The sequence below is a fragment of the Amblyomma maculatum genome, chromosome 1 (assembly GCF_055883805.1).
Source record: "Amblyomma maculatum isolate TAMU_Amacu chromosome 1, ASM5588380v1, whole genome shotgun sequence".
Taxonomy (NCBI): Eukaryota; Metazoa; Arthropoda; class Arachnida; order Ixodida; family Ixodidae; genus Amblyomma; species Amblyomma maculatum.
Genome location: NC_139344.1, coordinates 24,202,730 through 24,222,917, shown reverse-complemented (window position 1 = coordinate 24,222,917; position 20,188 = coordinate 24,202,730).

Below are 20,188 nucleotides of genomic sequence, written 5' to 3'. Positions count from 1 at the left end.
TCAAGCTTAGGTACTCTCCAACCTTCCTTTACTGCATACAACTGATGAATATTCCCATAATTATTCTGTGTGGCTGATCAAGGACTGGGTGGAATGAAATTATCAACTAATGCGCGTATAGAACATCCTCGTGGTAAAGTGTGTGCCTCTACTGCGAACCTTTTTTGCAATGCGGAGGGATCTACAGTTCTTACTCAAAAAATGGAGACCATACTGCACAAAAGCATCCCCCAGGTAAGAACCTTTTTTGATAGGTTTATGGGCACCCATTTGTCAGTCAAGGTGTAGTGGCCTGATTCTTGATAGCGAAAATGTCGGCCAAAGAAACACCGCTTTAACACGTGATCCGATTTAGATTTCAAGCGACCATTTGATCGCATCTGCTCTAGCTGCTTGGCTATCTACGCAGGTGCCTGTCTATGAACCATGGGCCGATGGGCTCCGCACCATTGCCGTGGCCGGCCTGCCCGTATGCGCTGGATTCATGTTATTTGAAATGATGCCTTTTACTACTTCGTAGCGCTAAGTACCTAGCAGAGATATATAAACCAGAGAACTTATATAGTACAAATTTTTAGTTCGTACTGTAGCTACGAGTACTAACACGCAACAGCAATAATTTTCAGTTCTAAAATTTAATGCAAATTCTGGCTGCCGAGGAAGTTTTGCAGAACTGCTAGTAAGAAGTTTTTCAGGAAATTGAAACGCTTCGAATACTCGAAGACAACTATCATTGAGCATTTCGTATGGCAGCTCAGCTACCCCGAAGTTCCCCTCGTGAAAACAAATTAACTGTATTTTTATTTCTGAAATTCATAAAAGGAAATCGACCGTCACTCTTCGCTCTTCGTTCTCTTTGCAAAGGCAGCGTATTTACTATCTCTTAGCCAGGCCGTATGCAATATTACAATCACTCTATCATCTGTATGCCTGAAATTCTAAAAGGTTTCTAAATTAACAATAAATCGCACTTTTTGCAGTTTGTCAACTGTCTATCGTCTATCAAGTTTGGGCTTACCGCATTTCTATGCAAGTTGCCGCATTTGATGTCAGGTATAATAATAATAATAATAATAATAATAATAATAATAATAATAATAATAATAATAATAATAATAATAATAATAATAATAATAATAATAATAATAATAATAATAATAATAATAATAATAATATAATTGGTTCACACGAAAGGAAAGGCGCAGTATCTTTCACAATTGTTCTGTGGACACCTGACCCGCGTCGTAAAGGAAGGGAGGAAGGTGGGTCTAGCGGGAATTAAACCCTACTCTAGTGCTCGTGCTCGTTGAAAGCAAGCAAAAGTAATTTGGGTAGAGCAAATAAATAGCTTCAGTAAGTTTATTGCTATAATTTAACCTCGACAGCTCAAAAAAAAAATCTAACGGTCCTAGCTTGGTATTTTGCTCTCCCCATTTCCCCAAAGTTACGCATGGACTACGAAGAACGCTGAAGTGGAATACTCTCAGTTAATTTTGACTTCCGGGGTTCGTTAACATGCACCGGTAATGCACCGCATTAAACGGTTTCTTTTTATTTCACTTCCATCGAAATGTGGCCGCCGCTACCGGGGTTTCGAACCCACAACTTGAGGCTGAGCAGCCGAGCGCATGTTTGCTAAAACACCTCGGCGGGTTCTCATAGCCGTATCGTTAGTGGGAAAGTAAAAATCCGAGAAGCGAAGATAGGCTTTTCTTTCCCGTTGTCTTCTTCTTCTACTTCAGACTTCCATATTTTAAGGGAAATGAAAGAGATCAATGGCAAATATATATTTATAAGCAAGAAACATGCATCTGCATACAAGGTATTTCTAATGGCTTGAAATTGGCAGACTTTCTGGCCGCTCCACGGACTCTCCGCGGCTACTCGAGCGTGGGGAACGCCCACCTAGCAAGTCGACACTTGAGAGAGTGAGATGGCGAATACACAGGAAATACCCCCCCCCCTCCCCCTCTTCGCGTATAAAGTTAAAGGAGACGCACTGGAGCTTGCTGCGACGTCAGTTTGAATCTCCCCATTTTATGAAAAGTGAATCCAAAGTTTCTCCCTCTCCTTCGTACAGCTACCCTCCGAATGTATGGAATTGCGTTGCACGCGCAGTCATGCGCAAGACTTCCAAAGCAAACAGAATGTGACAATTCAAGCGCATTTGACACCGTCGACTCACCGGAGCATGCGTTCGTTCAGTTCTCATGCCCCTGCCGCTCACTGTTTACACTCTAAGAGAGCGCTGTACATTTCCGTAGACCAAAACGTAAGGTCTGGGTTTCTGTGCATTTCGCGATGAGCCCACCATGATTAACGAGACATTAAAAAGAAAACAATACACGAAACCACACACGCATTATAAAAAAATCGCCAGAAATTCTAAATACTCGCAGCGGGCGAGCGCGTCTTCAACATCGTATAGCTGGAAGCGCTCCCTTGTCTGGCATGACTGATATGGCAATCAGCGACAAAGCCCAATGTCTTGTTCTCTCCCCGCGGTCGTTTGGTTACACACACAAATAAAAATAAACGAAGTCTAAAATTTAGATATATTTACCAGGTTTCACCGTTCGTGATACCTTCTGACTCAGTACGAGTTTCTGGTTGCAACTCTTCGTGCATTTTTCGCTCATTAAAAATTAAGCTCTTCATAACCTTAAAAGCGCCGGGCGAAGATTCTCCAAAGCAGTGGATCCGGTGGATCCCACGAGTGCCAACTCGGTGGCTCCCAGGCCAGCTGCACGGGAGTGAAGAGGCTACGTAAAGAGCAATAAACACTCCTGGCCACTTAGCGGAGATGGATATATAAGTCTGTCTCGCTCCAGCCATGTGTGCTGTCTGTTTTCGGGCGCCTTTTCCCGCACCTTCCTCGGTGCATGGCGGTGGCCCGCTTTAGCTTTTCCGAGGCTTGTCCGCTGCAGTACCATAACTATACTATAACAGGCCGCGTACCTCGTAGAACCAGAACAATATCCCTGAAGAGAACCTTTATTTTCTTCGGAGCCGAACCAAATCCATATTCTTTTCGCCATCTTGGAATTGAACCCGAACTGCAACGAATTATAGGAACCTTTCCTAATTCCAGACACAGTTGAACTTCTGGTAACGACAGCTCGTCGTGGGCTAGAGACCAGGTCCAACTTATTTCGAGCACTTTGGGTGACATTACAAAGAGCATAATCGGGCTGCAAGCTTTGTCTCCTGCAAAACGAAAACGTGACGAGAGGTAAGCAGAGCCTGCCGCCAACATATACAGGACATTCGTCGTTGTGACGCTAGCGGTGGCATCATCCTTAGCCAAAAGTTGCAACACTCAAGAGCTATGCAAGACAATGCGGAAATAGCCCATCCAGTCACGAGTTAACTTGAAGACTATAGAGTGAAAACGGAATTAGATATTGGGGCAAAGGGAGAAGAAGTGGGAAGCGGCAAGGTCGGTGGATTGCAGCGAGATGAAACACAAGCGGGAGGTTTGGGGACGTGACTTGCAAGGCAAGCTTTCGGCACCACTTATGGTCATCAGCATATATCTGGGTCTGCTGCAGGACAAATGCGTCTCTCATCGACGTAAAACCAATCATTCGTGTGTCAGCTGCGACGAGCTTCTCATTACTTATTTCTTCAAAACACGCCCACCTGGCCCGCTGCTGCCTCCAACTGCAGTGCCTTTCTTTGCAGTCCATTCCATTAGGTCAAGTCAGCATTGATTTTCGGCTGTCCGCATTACATATGCCTTGCCCTTCTCTATTTTCCCTCTTTGATAACATTTTTGATATATATTTCCCCTTAGATGTCTAGCCTGCTGTTCCCTCTTCAATCTTCCCGCACCTTAAACCTTGCCCCTATCATTCTGCAACATAACAGTGAAGGAAGTCGAAAAAAAAAAAGAGAGGCAAGTACTAAAGCCCAGACTCCTTTAATCCCTCGCTACAAAATGTCAATCACATGTACAAATTGCAGTCTTTTAGTCGGCATTTCCAAAACACTGCCCCCAAATTGTCCCATTTTTACATACTTCTTTGCCTTACATTTATTTGGACAGACGCTGTACACGAACACAAAGAAAAATAAAAAAGAGTTTAACAAACGGATAACATTTGCAGCGATACAAATGCGATGTGTAAGGGTGCGCAAGGGCTTCATTCATTGGTGGTATGGCACCTAACTGTTTGCCCTGTTATGAAGGGGCGGCGGAGAAGCGCGTCCAATATTCAGAACCTGACTAGACTGTCACCACTTCTGTCGCTGTCACAGACCACCGCCAACAACGTTATTTTGGCGCCGTGTGCGGGGGGATGCACGAGTCCGCTAATCCGTGGGGAGGCTTCCAGCGATCAGTCCCCTCCGCTTCCAGTCGCTCACCGGCGCGGCCCGACCGAGACCGCCACAACGGGAGCACGCCGTGCGTACACAGTCGTTGGGAGGCACGCGGTGGAAGGGGGTGTGTGGTCCATCTGCGGCGCACTCAGGGCCGAAGTGTAGGCGCCGGGTGCGTGGCCTTGATCGCATCGAGTCGGACGCCTTCCAGCCAGCTCCGCGTCGACGACCATCTTTCACCGAGTGCCCATATAATTTTTTTCTCTTGTTGTCCTACCTTGCTGCATATCATACGCTATGTTTATTTGCATAATTGGTGAAAATTGTTTTTGTGTTTACACTCCTTGTCTCGTTTTGTGTTTGCATATGCTTTATATCTAACTATTGTTACTTTTAATTCTTACCTTGTGTTCCCCTGCTAGGAATTAAATATTTGGTGTATTCTCCGCACTTTTCGAATTACTTCCGGTTCAACAACGCACAGACACACGTGAACCCTACATAGGCGCAGGCCGGCCTAGCAAAGTCGGTTGTCCAACGCTGACTCTGAGGTCAGGTACTAGCGTAAAGCGGCCCCTGGGCCTCCACGGTTTACACCTGGCAGCCGTGGCTAGAGCAAGTTTGTGACAAGGTCTCAAGGATGGTTAATCACCTACGGGTGAATGAAAACATCGAAGTGTGCTGCGCCTTTTTAGAGCGCTCGCTATTAAATGCAGCAGGGCTAGAATGTCCAAACGCTTTCAGCCAAGCAAATATATGCATTTCGGTGCGAATACCGCGTTCACAAAGAAAGAAACTATCTCGCAAGCTCATAATGAATTTCTCTCGTTTAAAATTTCAACCGCGATATTATCATTTCGAACGCCTCATTAGAAACCTCCTGCGGCTGGCAATCGGCCTCCTGCGCGTTATATTTGGGGCGGCGGGGAGAGATGTGCTACAGAGCCAGCCAAAAGTCACGCATGTGCTTAACAAATACGAAAGTTTTGCTCTTGAGCGGGCTGGAAGCGTCTGACTTTAGCGATATCAGACGGTGAAGGAGAGGCTGTTATTAATTAAATCGGCATCAAGTTACAGACAAACGCTAGAAGTACATCGGTAAGAGCACAACGAAAGGTTTTCAGTGTCATCTGTGGCCACAGAAACAAATGGATGCGTGGCGCATGGTGGGAGGTCTGGTAGCAATGCGTTAAGCTGTCAGTGGCGCAGAACTACGATCTATCTTTCCCGCTCTGCTTCTTTCCAAGTATGCTTTGTTAAAAACGGTCAGGTAACGAGCGAAGTCCGGAGAAAAGGGGACTCACGAGGGGCCGGCAACCAGAGATCCTTGAGCACGGCTGTTTAAAATGTGTTCTTTGATGCTCTGGTACTGCAGCAGTGCTGTAAACTTTTACGCTTTCACCTTCATTTGCCCGCTAGTCATCCGTCTATCAAAGCGAGAAAATGATTATCACAAATCGGCCATTAAATTCGCGGATAAGTAAAAAAAAAAATCGCAATGACGCCAGCTTACTCACGCAGGCTCGTTTAACCACTCTTTTACTGAAAATAATTGGCGTGCAAGTATTTGTATAATTACAGAATAGTAGGAGATTCTACCATCATGAGAACAATTAAACGCTGATTAGTTTCCAGTAAAGCACGCATACAATAATTGCCAGCGTCCGTAGCCGTCGTGGACGGGCACCCTTACTGTCTCTGAGCTGGATGTCTTCGCTTCCCTCTGTAAATGCCTTGTGCCATTTGAACAGGCGCAGTAAGCACACCGCATCGATGCCTTGATGATCATGACGAGTGCCTCGGTAGGCGACTTCCTCAATTTATTGCAAAATTTCACCAGGTATCGCTGTTCCCAAGTTCGATCCACTTTCCCCGACGCAGCCAAGAAATAGGGGTACATGGCGTCTACTCGCTTCGCCTCTTCGAAGCCAACTGAAGTCGTCACATTGTGAAGCTAAAGGGTCCTCCTCCATCCCTCAAAACCGGCTTTTCAATCGCAGTCATAAGCGTGCAACGCCACAACTAGTCTCATTACTTTCAGGACATACCCAATATGTGTGGGATCGAAACTTTTCGGAAACATACACATGCGTTGACACTGTGGTTTAACCTAGGTGCAGCATAAATTGGACCGAAAATTTGTTTGTTTGTTCTTTGACATAATGCCGTATGAACAAAGCACAAAACATTTAGCGCTTTTAGAAAGGAAGAGGCTGGGTAAAGATGACAGGGGCATATGAACTCCGCAGCTCTTGATTTTTAACGCAAGAGAATTTCTTGGTTCATGAGAAACATCAGAGCGTGTCACCAGTGCATCTCATCGAAGCGTAAAATTAGAGCGTGTCCTCATGCACTGACACTTAAAAAAAAAAATCATATCCACGCCAGCAATAAAACCACAATCCTTCCGTGTCCCAACCGAGCGCGCTAGCTGCTGCTCAACAGCGACTTCCACCAAACGTTTTCCTTGTCTAGCGCAAGAGCACGCTGGAGTGTGTTGAGGGAAAATAAAGGGATAAGACATGAAAAAAGAAAATAATAAAAAAAAAATGAATAAAATGAGAAACCATTACAAACAGGTAAAAATAAGAAGAAAGAAAAGTAAAATGAAAGATAAAAATGACGGCTCTTTTAGTGTCGCAGCAACAGCAGCAGCAAGGCGGACGTTTTCGCATTTCTCCAGTACGTGTAGGCAGTACTCTCCTTTTTGTTTTATTTTTAGTTTTATTCATTTTACGTAATTTTCACATCCCATAGCATGCTGATTCGCGGATATTTTACTTTCTGCTTGCTGCTGCAAAGAGTCGGCCTCCAAGCACCAGTGTTAGTTAGGTAAAAAAGCCATGGGATGCTCTTCAATGAAACCAGTCACGTCTCACAGGTGGATTTAGCAATGTGCCTAGATTTAGGACTAGCATTGCATAAATGAGCACACAGGAAAGCTTATGCGTCATTAAACCCAACGCAACACAGCACGTGAAAGTACTGGCAGACATTTGTAGTGCCTGCACACTAGTAGTTCTTAAAAAAGAAGGTAAAATTCCTATAATTAAAGGTGTTAATCAAGGAGACACGATCTCCCTAGTACTATTCACAGGTTGCATAGAGGAAATATTCAGATACATGGAATGGGAGCTGTTAGTGATCAGGGTTGAGGGAGGATATATCAGTAATCTGCGATTCCCTGATGGTATTGCATTTCTATAGTAACTCAGAGGACGAATTGCAAAGAATGATTAATGGCCTAGACAAGAAAAGTAGAATGGTAGGCTTGAAAATCAATATGCAGAAGACTAAGGTAATGTTCAACAGCCTCGGGAAGGAACAACAGTTTACAACAGGTAGCGAGGCGCTGGACATGGTAGGCGAATATGTCTACTTAGGACAGGTAGTAACCGCAGATCCGGGCCATGAAAAAGGAATAACTAGGAGAATAAGATTGGGATGGGGCGCATTTGGCAAGCACTCGCAGATTATGACTAGCAGCTTACCGGTATCGCTGAAGAGGAAAGTAATCAACAGTTGCATCTTACCTGTACTAACCTATGGAACTGAAACGCGGAGGATAACAAAAAGGTTTCTACTTATGTTGAGAAGAACACAGCGAGCTACGAAACAGAAAATGGTAGGGGTAACATTAAGAGATAGGAAGCATGCAGAGTGGTTCAGAGAAATAACTCAAGTTACCGACATTCTAGTGGAAATTAAGAAGACGAAATGGGCATGGGCAGGACATGTAGTGCGAAGAGATGATAACCAATGGTCGCTTAGGTTAACAAACTGGATTCCAAGGGAAGGAAAACGTCGCAGGGGGCGGCAGAAAGTTAGGTGCAACGTTAAGAGATTAGAGACGTGCAGAGGGGATCAGAGAAATAACTGGAATTAACGAGTTCTGGTAGAAATCAGAAATAAGAAATGGGCAAGACATTTAGTGCGAATAGAGGATAACCGATGGTCGCTAAAGGTAAAAAACTGGATTTCAAGGGAAGTAATGCGCAGCAGGGGCGCCAGAAATTCAGATGGGTAAATGATGCTGTGAAGTTCACAGGGTTCAAGTGGATGCAGCTAGCACAATACCGGGTTAATGGAAGAATATGGGAGAAGCCTTCGCCCTGCAGTGGGTATAGTCCTGTTGATGGTGAGGAAGAACACAGCACGTAAATCTTACGATTTGATAACCTGGTGAAAGATATGCAAGGCAGTACGGTCGTCAACGACCACTAACTGACTGAATTTATTGGTAAAACCAACTGCTTTTACGTGCTCTCTTCATCGTCTTGATTGGTATGTCTTCTCGAGGCGCCTTTTTGTTTTTAAATCTGCGTTATAAACTACCAAAGAGCCATAACTCCAGATTTAACCATGGCTGCTATACAGATGAATGTAAATGAAAAACAGTGCGTAAGCTTCTACGCCACTGTTAACTCTACGATTTCAGCTTCAATCCTGACATATTCAACCAACTTTTCCTAACCTGCGGCTCACGTTAGCAGGGCCACCTTATGTGCATGGTTCGCATACGATATGGGGGGAGAAAGTTCAAGTGTATATACAGCCCAACATAGCGCATTTTACAGCGCCAGCTGTTAATGGGTATTCGTCGGGCGGCATTGACGGCGGCAATTTTGTTAGTCTGCCAGCGTTGGTCCTGATTCCAGACACCCCGGGATTATCTGGAATCATAATTCAGGCAGTAATGTACAAAGATCTCACCAAGATTCACCAGGGCCACCAAAGTATTGTCAAGTGTCGAGGGAGAGCGCGCAAGTCGGTCTGGCGGCCGTGCAGTTTATCGCAGATTAAAGAACTCTCCGGTCTTTACACCATGAGAATTAAAGGGCCTCCGATCCTATTTTAAAAAGTTTTTCATGCCCAAATTCCAAATTTATTCGATGTGAATATAGGGTCTAACATATTCCAGTTTATTCTCATGGCGCAAAGTTTGTTGAAAATTAGTAAAACTAGAGAGAGAGAAGATGGCTACACAGTATGCAAGAGCCTCGAAGAAAGGTAGAGGGGGGAAGCCTCAGCCCACAAGACGAGCCAACGTTTTGACAAGGTGACATCTCCGTCTGGGCAGCGCGCTCGTCCTTCGAACTGATGCTCTTCTTCAACGTTTGTGCAGGGCTGTTTCATAAAATCAGAAAATATCAGATGTTATTTGCATTCAAAACGTCCTTCAAATGTCAGTTACAATTAATTTCAGCATGCACTCGATCAGCTAAGGAATCATTCCTGTTATGCAAAAAGGTGGCCTTAACTATATTGAACCACATTTAATTTCGACAATATTTGACGTCTAAAATACTTAATAAATTTTGTAGTAGCTGTATATTGATAATATATATAGAGAACTATCACCACCTGTCAACTTTGTATCTACTTACATTTTATTAACTAAGCTATATACAAATTAACCATCCATCAAATTCGTATTTACACATCGTCATACGGAATAAAAGTGCGTACAATGTTGATAAGGTCAATACGTTTTTAATACAGACGCTGAAGACTGTTGACGACCATATTTGTACGGGTAGGAATGCATGGATCAACCGCAAACACCTCTCGAATCTACTTAGAGAACGAGACTATACAAAAGATGTTGACGTGAATAGTCCAGTGCGTCTAAAGAAGCGCCACTGGAGGCTCCATACTTGGACGGTGACAGCGACGTCCAGCTCTCAGTGAAAGCCCCCTTAAGGAGGCAGCATCGCAAGGTGAAGTGAGTGGCCAGAATGAAAGCCTGGCTTCGAATGTTTTAAAGTCGTCAGAGGCATCGATGTCAATCCCGCTAGGAGCACATGCACGCTAACTCTACACTCACTGCCCGGGCTTCCATCAAGTGCACCGTTATCTCACAACACTAGGGATTGCACATGCACCTCTGAAGGTCGGCCGCCTCAACTAAATATTGAATTTCAGTGATTAATGAACAATTATGCATCGTAGTGTTTGTCCCTAACCTCCTAGCGAGCTGTTCGACCACATATCACTTCAATATAACGCATGATGCTGAAATAAAATAATCCAGCAGTTCTAACGAGGACACTTGAAATAATTTATCTGATTCGCAAAAGTAATACTCCGAAATATAAAGCTTTAAGGCCACCTTTGTGCAAATACAAATTAGCCAGCAGATGCAAACACCGCAGAGCCATATATTAGGGAATTGAAACGTAATGTATGATAAAAGTATGCCACAAAGGGCCTACAGTCCCAAGCTAAACTGAAAGCATCAAGAACTATTGCGCAATTTTATTTAATTGTCCCCACGTCACCGCGCGGGAATGATTAACATTGGCATCAGGCCTGTAAATACTTGTATTTTACTTCTGTCTACAGGGCCTGCATTGTTGACGCCTGTATATGCCTGCGTTTCTTTTCTGCTAAAAGCATAGCAGAACGTCCAGACAAAAGGCAAGGTAAGCAACACGAAAAGTATTATTTTTCTGGATTTCATTTCTGGAACCCCAACAACGAGAGAGCGAAATACCGGCTGCGCCGAGTTCCTGAAGAAACGTTTCATTTCTGCTCGAGTATTTTAGGTTGCAAAGTTGACGGTAAGGAAGAAGAATTTGGCACTCATTACGCGCAAGTGCCTCTGAGCTAACCAGGAGAATGACCTTTCGTTTTCTGAAATTTGTTCGAGTTTAGCAAAGCTAATCCGAATGTTTTTTGAGGAATCCCCCAACGTGGGGTAGATTTCATTCAACTGAATAATTACTCATTTTCGCGCAAAGTAGTGCAAAGCGGCAAAATCTTCTCAGAGTTTCGCCGTGGAATTAAATACGGTAATTCGGAACCAGATCTGAGTCCCCCATCTGTGTGAGGCATTCACTTTGCCAGCCAGCTATGCAAGCAAGTCTAAATAGATCGACAACTCGACGGAGGAATGAAATTAGTCTATTCACTTTACAGGTATATCCTCCGTGGGTAGTCATCACTGAAAGGAGTAATCGTTTAGGACCCCTCAATAAGCAACTGTAGAGCAGCAGGGAATGCTAGTGATGAATAACTCGCTTTGACAAAATTCAACCTCGCACTGAGAAGCCTCATGGTAGCAAGCAGCCATTGAATTATATTATTTGTTCTGTTGACCTTCGGTAACTCTTTGCCTCACTTAAGACACTGCCTCGTCAGAGTACTTTAAACAAAGAATGGCGGTGATTGAGAAGTAATTGCTTGATAGTTTCGCAATGCAAGTGCCGTTGTTGGTGCACCTATTGTAAGTTTGCCAAAAAATGACCTTGTTCAGAATCCCACTGCAATCTGCAGGTATTTTTACTGTGTGTGGCGAGACTCCAAGAGTCTGAAGTATCAGCGCATGGGCGCAGCTGGTAAGTGTAATCAGCTCATATCACGCTCGTAAAATTCTTCAAGTTTACTCCCTGCATTCATGAGTTGATACGAATCACCTACCATTCTTCGTAGATTATGTTGCGACAGGATCGCTTAAATATAAATTAACGAAAATTAAGTGACACAATTTCTTCCTGTACGAGCAGAGAAAGGAGTATGTTTGTGAGCTCTCATTTTCTCACGGGGGCTTTGAGAGAAAAAGATAGAAATTCGATATGTTCAGCATATCTTTCTGCCTGCTGCACACATCTCTCCCTCCCCCCCACCCCCCCCCCACCCCTAAACACACACACATGCACCCTTCTCGCGGTGGTATATATGATATCGCATTTGACTGCTGAGTTTAAAGTAACGAGTTCAAGTCCGGGCTTAACCCGCCTATTTTCTCCGGAGTAGTCAATAGAAACGCGCTTGTGATGACAGTGATTTCGATACAGAAATCTTGGGTGGTCGATATTAATCCCCGCAGCACAACGTACAGTACAGCACAGAGTACAGATTCGGCAGTTCAAAATCAATCAATATATCCAATACTTTCTCCCTACCTCATCCATGATTAGACCATGACTGTTCGTATTTTCTGTTCTTGACCTGCATGTCTAACTTTTCGCTCCAGAGCTGTGGTGAGCGCACAAGGAAGTCCGCATAGATAAAGAAAGGGCACCGCCGTTTTACGACACTATTCAGATATTATAGGTACGCAGGGTGGTAGATTAGATTGTGGGGGACCCAAAGACGTCAGAGTTGTCCTCAGAAGTTAGGAATATCACTCACTTATGTCACAGCCCCTAAATACCCACTCCCATTACAGCACGTCATGCTGTGTAATAGAAACCGGCTTTGATTGCCCGTAGATCATAAAATCCCCAGTTACCTTATTCAATTGCTTAAGAAAGTCCCAGCTTTTGGCGCTCTCCCAGGGCGACAAAAAGTCAGTGATTAGTGCCCGCAGAAATACCTACGATGACGGCCATTTTTGGCGGCAGAAAAGAGGGTAGGAAAGTGAAAGTTCTCCTTTTTTTTTTTTTGCTCTTTTTAAACGAGTCGCAGGCAACCGAATACAAACGTGGGTAGATATAGGAATAGGAGGAGAGGTAAGGATGAATATATTTAAATTGGCAATAATGCAAAGCATAGAGAGCATTCTGTTCCCGTAGCTATCTCGTAGAACACTGGGTTCGTTTTAATTGCGATGGAAAACTTCAGCTTTCCTCCTGTCCAGAAGCCGGGGCTCCATTGGTTTGTTTGGTCATAGAATGATGAGAATGAAGGTATGTCGGAGAAAACTTTTTCATATGAGGACATCCAAACGAATTAAGATGAGGCGGAACGACCAAAGAGGCAACGAAGGTAACTAATGTAGATAGTTCTTTCGGAGATGAAGCTGTCAGCGAAGGCCCGCAAGGGCGGAAAGAGATAAAGGACGCTCAGTAGAATCAGTGATCGTAACTAGGTAATTGGCATAACATGAAGAAAAAAGACAAAGAGTGTTTCTGCACAAATTCTCTGAATAAATGTATGCTTAGGATTAACGTGCGCGTGCGGTTTCCTTCTGCAGGGAATGTGCTTATAGTCACTGTGCCAACAAACAACTCGTAAAAATGTCGGGATCATCGCTGGTGCCAGCGCTGCGAGAAATGAGATATTCGATATCTATATGCATGCTGTGCGGAAAGGTACGTGTCACTGTGATATCTTTGTGGATTTTTTCATTGCCTAAGTCGATGCAACGCATGCATGGTGGCGGCTGTTGCGAAAATGGTGCACTCACCTTTGAGCAAACTAAACTTTAGGCCATGTCAGCCCATGTAAGGGCACGCAACACCATTTTCGTGCACTTACCTCACCATGTCATCCGCTGCGACCGCAATGTCCCTGGCTTCTTTGTCACTCGAAAGGTTATGTTGCGGCCAACTCGACCTTCCCTTTCGCACTCTTTCTTGGCGCAAACTAACATGCACGGTGTCAAGCGACTCATTCGTGAACATGGCGCGCCGGGTTTCACAAATCAGCGAAACGGTCAGCGATGCATCTCTGGGAGGCATGGAAGTTTCGTAACGATGGAAAGGACGGCTTCCTTACGCGTGCGCCACCGAGTTTTAGGGAGGAAGCAAAAATATGTTTCGCGAATTGTAGCTGCGCACAATTCGCAAAACATACTTTTGCTGCGCATGCGTACAGGCTGCTACAGAAGGCCGCGCCCAGTTACCTCCCCTGAAAGAGTGAAGCGGCTACTGAACCGAGCTCAGAGCAGCTCAGTGCCCTTTCCTTTTATTTTTTAATTTTCTTTTTAACTTCGTTTGGAGAGTCTGAACTTTTCTAAGCTGAGGTATTTATATATATATATTCCTTTTTTTTTCTTTAAACTGCGCAAGATGAGCAGTCAACCTGATGTTTATCCAGCATCCTTTCAGGTAGTGCTGCAGGGCAATTTCGACGCATTTACCGTATGCAGAGTCTGCCTATATAGCTGCAACCCAACATGCGTTTATGAGAAATATTAGTTCGCCTATATCTTATAGCAACGTATACTTTAGGGACCAAGTGTCCAATTTCACTGAAAACGGAGCCCTTAAATAGAGTTCAGCAAATGAACTCCAGGCATCGTCACCGGTGGCCGTTTTCTCAAACAAGCTGCCTAACACGAAAACCGTTCTATTTTGTTTTTCCTGGTACCACGATGTGATCATTAGCTAGGGCGCTCAGGCTGCTGAACCCAAAGATGGCGGTTCATTCCCAGCAGCGGTGGTCACTTTTTGAAGGAGGTGAACAAGCAAGGCGCCTGTGCGCAGCGCGATATCAGTGAGCGTTAAAGAACACCAGGGCCCGCTTGCACAAAACAATCTTAAGACTGTCTTAGCTAAGTCCAGACTTAACTGGAGTCTAAAGAATAGGCCACTAGCATGGACGCTTAAGACTGGAGTCAAGACTGGGCTTCAGTCCTGACTTGAATAAGTCGCTTGTATGATTACGACTCTAGTGCTGTCTTGGTCAAGACACAAGGACGCCAGGTGTCTAAGTAGAGAAATTAGAAAAATACAGGGATGCGCTGGCACTGTCCCTGCTGTAAGATGTACACATTCCGTCAATTTTGCGTTGTGTAAAATCAGTGCCATTCCTTTTTGCGGCTTAAGATTGCGTTACGAGGAAAAATGCCCCAAGTGATTGCTGAGGCCGTTCTGGGAGCCACTCTGGTGAACATTAACCCGAGGCGTTCGACGTTCGGAACACGAGCCGTCTTAAATAAGCTTGGTCTTTCTAAAGACACCATTTAAGTCTGGACTTAGCTCGGACTTTATCGTGCAAGCCGGCCCAGGTGATCAAAATTTCCAGAGCTTCCCACTACCGTGTCCCTCATAGCCTGATAAACGTTCACTAAGTTCCAAGTGGAATCACGGAGTTCTTTTTCTGTCCTTGCGACCCCCGCATGAATCGTATGGCGGGTGGAAAAAAAATGCTCCTTTTATAAATACAGTTTTCTGATCACCGAATGCGCCATCTGCTGTCAAACAGCAACATGGCCCGACAGGTCCATAGAATTGATTTTTATTAACAACGATAAATTATACTGGAAGACGGGCAGAACGTCATGACCAGTCTACAATGTTGCCTAATTATTTTCTAGTGGTGACTTTAAAGTGGGCTGCTCTGAAAGTACTCGGAGAGCTCCGCCAGCACCGAAGCACTGCCGAATGGCCTCATCGACTTTTATCAATTACATGTCGCGTGCGCTGCACGAGGACAACCGCCAAAGAAGGATTCCTTTTTAGACAACAGGCACGCGATCATTGCGAATATGTCGCTATGCTTATCGATCTAAAACGCTGCAGCTCTTCTGAAGCCCTGATTCGCGGCGTTCACTGCTTGTGAGCAGTGAAATGTGTGCGAGTGGCGCGTCAACGATGATTTATCAAGAATACGGCTGATCAGGTTCCATATAAAGCCGCCCAACTTCCGACATGGTGGATTGCTATGCATTTTGAAAACGCTGTTTGCTTTAAACGTTTCAGTTAGATTGCTTTGCTCTATACCCTCCTGCGTGACCTAAGTTGTCGTCCTCGTCAGCTGCCATTAATCCGCTGGCATCCCACAGAGCGAAGCTGCTGTTTGCCCTCATCAGCCAAGACTCAATGAGGGACGCGGTACCCAAAAAAAAAAAAAAAAGGAAATGCTTGCTACCACGGTCTATTTGGTGCGAGTGATTTTACCCGAGTTATAATAAGAACTAATATTCGTCGACAAGCGCTAGCCCTTGTACCTACAGGCAGGTATCGCTAAGCACAAAACATTTAGGTGCTTAGAGATACACAGTGCACCGCTCAGAACTGTTATCTTGCTAATCCTTCCCACGCGGTGGCGCAGACGCAGTGGCTGATCAGTTTTCCTGCTGAGCTCAAAGCCATGGGTCCAAGTCATGGTCGTGCGGGCAGCACTTCAAAGAGTAATAAATGAAAAGGCAACTTCTGTTAGTTCGATGACGACTTTCTTTAAGAACTAAGAGGGAGCAGGAATTAAAGCAGAGCCTTCCACGGTGGCTTCCCCCTGTACCACAGATGCAGCCTCCGGGCGCCGAAAGCGAAAAAAAAAAAAAAAACAGAAAAAAAAAAAAAAAACAGGAAATTAAAAAGCACGAATCGATGTTGTCGGAGCTGGACCCTTCAGTGTTCTCGAGTGAAACACGTTAAACGCATCCTTATCCCAACTTTTTTTTCTTTATTGCGGAATGTACATAATGACAAAATATACAGTAAAAATATTTACAAGGTTTGCAGGCCGCTTGCAGACCGCGAACAATGGAGTCGTTTCATTTGTGCAAGGAGGGCGCTGTCGGGACCCGGAAAAGGTCTCGAGAGATCTGAGGAGTGCCGCCTTAGACGGCTCCAAACCGGGTTTTTTTTTTATTGCCTGACTTTTGCAAGACAACACAAACACACTAGACATTGATATAATAAGCCTGCCAGGGGCTGGCTTCGTTGTTCTAAAACTCCTTTAGATCCATCAAAGGTTCTACCTTTTGCAACCACTCAAGATTATCATCGACAAACTTCACAATCTCGATAAAATGGACGGCCTCGCGGAAAAACATTCGTGCAGGACGCGCATCAGAATTACAGTGATATCCTGCCATGCGTGAACGTCATATACTGTGGAGGCCCATTAGCACGATTCAATCATATGAAACACCCTCCTCATTTTGCGTGGGTAAGTACCGTATTCCGTAAGGATTAATAGGTAACTCTTTCTTTATGGTTCTTTGATGTGCGTCCCAAAAATAAACCCTTTCCCAACAGTGAATAAATACATGATCTATCGTTTCTGGCTGTTTAGAAATTAAGCAATGTGCACCCCACGGAAGAAATAAACCTTTTTCTTGCAAAAACACTTTGACTTATCCCAACAGCGCGAGCGCATACTACGAAACTTTCTTTGTCTTGCGTCAGAAGAGCCAACGGCATCTGTTGGTTGCCTAAGCTTGCGCTAACCCAGGAGACACCCTCGCATTGCGTGCAGAGTACAGATGTGGCCGTCGTTGCGAGAGCCCTTTATTGTCGCAGCAGCGCTCGAGGGATGGTGCCTTGATAGTGGGCTACAAATGGCGTCGCACTGCCGCCTTTGTTCGAGTGCAGAGCCCAGCTTGAGCCTTCTAGGACGAGGGAGCTATGTTCTTCTCCTGACACTCGGTGGCGCAATAATAATAGTAATACTTGTCGCACTTACGAATCAACGCCGACCATCAGCCATGAGAAACGCCCCGTTAGGGTGTTCTAGGGAAGTTCCGACCATACGGAGTTCATTCCCGGCACAATTAAGTGACCACAAATTAGGTAGTTTTATTTACGTACATTTTTTTTTTTTTTTCGCATGGCGCCACAAACAGGCAGCACGTCGAACAGAGTACCAGCACACTCAGCAGGATGCCCGCAAACGTCCTGCACGCCAAAATGCTCGAGGCCATGTCAACACGCACCTCCAAAACCAGAAACACAATCGTCGCCTACTTATGCGAGGCGGCAATATTCGATGCAAATGCAAGAGGTGCAAAAATGCTGTGCGCAGAAGCGAGCACTGATTATCTGCATATACAACGGATGAAATTGCCGTTTTGTGATTCTTTATTCGCCTTTCGTTAGCACAACGAAGACTCAAAACCGAGTAATAACTACAATCTGTCTCAAAGTTACAGCTTCCAAACGCCACAGTGACTCAGTGGCTCGGGCGCTCGGCTACTGAACCAGAGGACCCGGGCTCAACCCCTGCCGCGGCGGTCATTTCGTGGCGGGCGGAATGGAAGCGACATCCGTGTGCTATGCCTGAATGCGTTTTTATGTGTAATGATAGTGCAGTTGACTTAGAAGAGTGCAGCTATGCGAGCCTGACTGTGCCAATAGAGTACGCGACTGGCAGGCAATTCATGTGATAAAGAAATGCGCACGTAAACAACTGTCAAAGCGACGAGACATAATGGCATCCTGCAGATCGCATCGCTGGGGCCGCTCGAGCGAGGCATCTCCGAATTTTCGGCATCCCTCGCCGTTTGATTCTTGGCCGAAAATTTGGCTCTGTGATTCACTTAGCCTCCTTGTCATTTTATTAGTACTCTTTTAGTCTCGCGAGGTGACACTCTTTTATACTCTTCGTCGTCGTTTCATGCATGTTCAAACATCTTTGCGCTTTTCCAGTGTCTCGTGTGATTTTCTGCCTCCAAGTTTCTTCAAAAGCGCAACGAAGTTTGAACTTGTCAGTTACCAACTATCGCAATTAGAAACCCTTTTGTTGTTTCATGCACTACAGATATTCAAGGGAGACAAAAGAGTCAAATCAAAACGTTTAATATGGCGAGCGAATACAGCTTGTACTGCACAACAATTGTGAATAGTAAAGAATATAATAAATAGTAAACCACGGGCTTTTTTAAAGCCCCGAAACGACACATAGCTCATGACGGATGCCGTAGTGGAAGGAACCGGATTAATTTAGACCCCCTGTTGTTATTCAACGTGCACTAACATTGCACAACACACAGACGTTGCTGCTTCTCGCCTGCGTCGGAATGCCGTCGCTGCGTTCCTGGACCCTAGCCCTTGACAATGGACCGTAGCTATAGCAGAACAAAGCGATTAGGCATCGGCGTATACGGTCACTGAACACGTAAGAAACGCAGTAAGTGTAAACTTGTATGTCACGTTGCATCTAGTTTCGTTGTCGTGTTCTGAACTTGACCTCGTTACAGCTTGTAAAGGGGCACTTAGTACATCGGGCCTCCGAAGACCGAAATGAGCGTCTGCAGTATTGTGGAAATAAATAAAATAAAAAAAAACAAGGCAGCTGAGAAACTCTGATGGCGTTTATATTCGGCTTCAAAACACGTTTTCTTTGATGAGAACGGCAGAGTCGTTATGGGGGTATACGTCCTTCCTGCTTTCTTTATCGCTTCAAGCTTTTGACGTTTCTAGTTATGTTCAGTGTTGCCAGTTTTCTCGGTGCTTTTTTTTTTTTTTATTTCCGACGTTTATTTGTTAATGCCAAAACACTAGAAGCGCTATTGGAAACGAAAAGCGACGTCCTTCCAAAAGTGGCGTCAAACAGGCACCAGCCGGCACCTATAGTCACAGCACACACCTACCACAATCAAAGTAATCGATTATTTGAAGTGATTTGAAACTAATTCAAATTTAAACCAGTGCACTTGCCACGGCTGGCTGTGGCAATTGTGGAAAAGAAGGGAATCCACCGTTGGCAGGCGGCAGCTGGCAGGCTGCATGACCGAGTGCATGGGTCACGTGACCGGTTTGTGGGATTTTATTATTATTACGTTATTTATTACGTTATTAGACAGTTACATGCCGTAGTTGGCGGCAGTTTTCACAGGTGGCAGCTGGCAGCTGGCAGGTGACATGGTCATGAGGTGATGGTTCGCCGAGCATGTGTGATGTCATGACGCCACGTGACATGGCCGAATTAGCAAGTGCCGAGAACGCTGGCGGTAGGATTTCTCCGCGCAACCTCCTATAAGTGTTAAAGAAACAAAACAAAAAAGGCGAATACGTAAACGTCCGCCTGCAAGGAAGGAAGCCTCTTGCAGCAAAGTTGTTTTTAATGCTATTGCATTCCTCTGTTAAAGTGGCTTTAGCGTCCCATATATTTTGTGCTTGCATTCTTTGTGCGATAAAATGCGCTTTTGCGGCAGTGGCGCAAAAGCTATCTAAATATTTCGACGCGTAACCTCTCGTTTGCTGTTCTATTGAACAAACACTTTCTTTAACCCGCCGTGGTGCTGCAGTGGTTACGGCGCTCAACAACTGTGGCCAAGGATGCGTGGTCGAATCCCGCGGTCGCGGCGGCCGCTTTTCGATGAAGATGGCAAGCAAGGCGCCCGTGTTCTGTGTGGTGTCAGCGCACACCGAAGAACACCAGGGGGTCGAAATTTCCGGAGCCATCCACTACGGCGTCTGTCATAGCCTTACTTGCTTTGGGGCGTTAAACTTTCTAAATCAAACCAAAC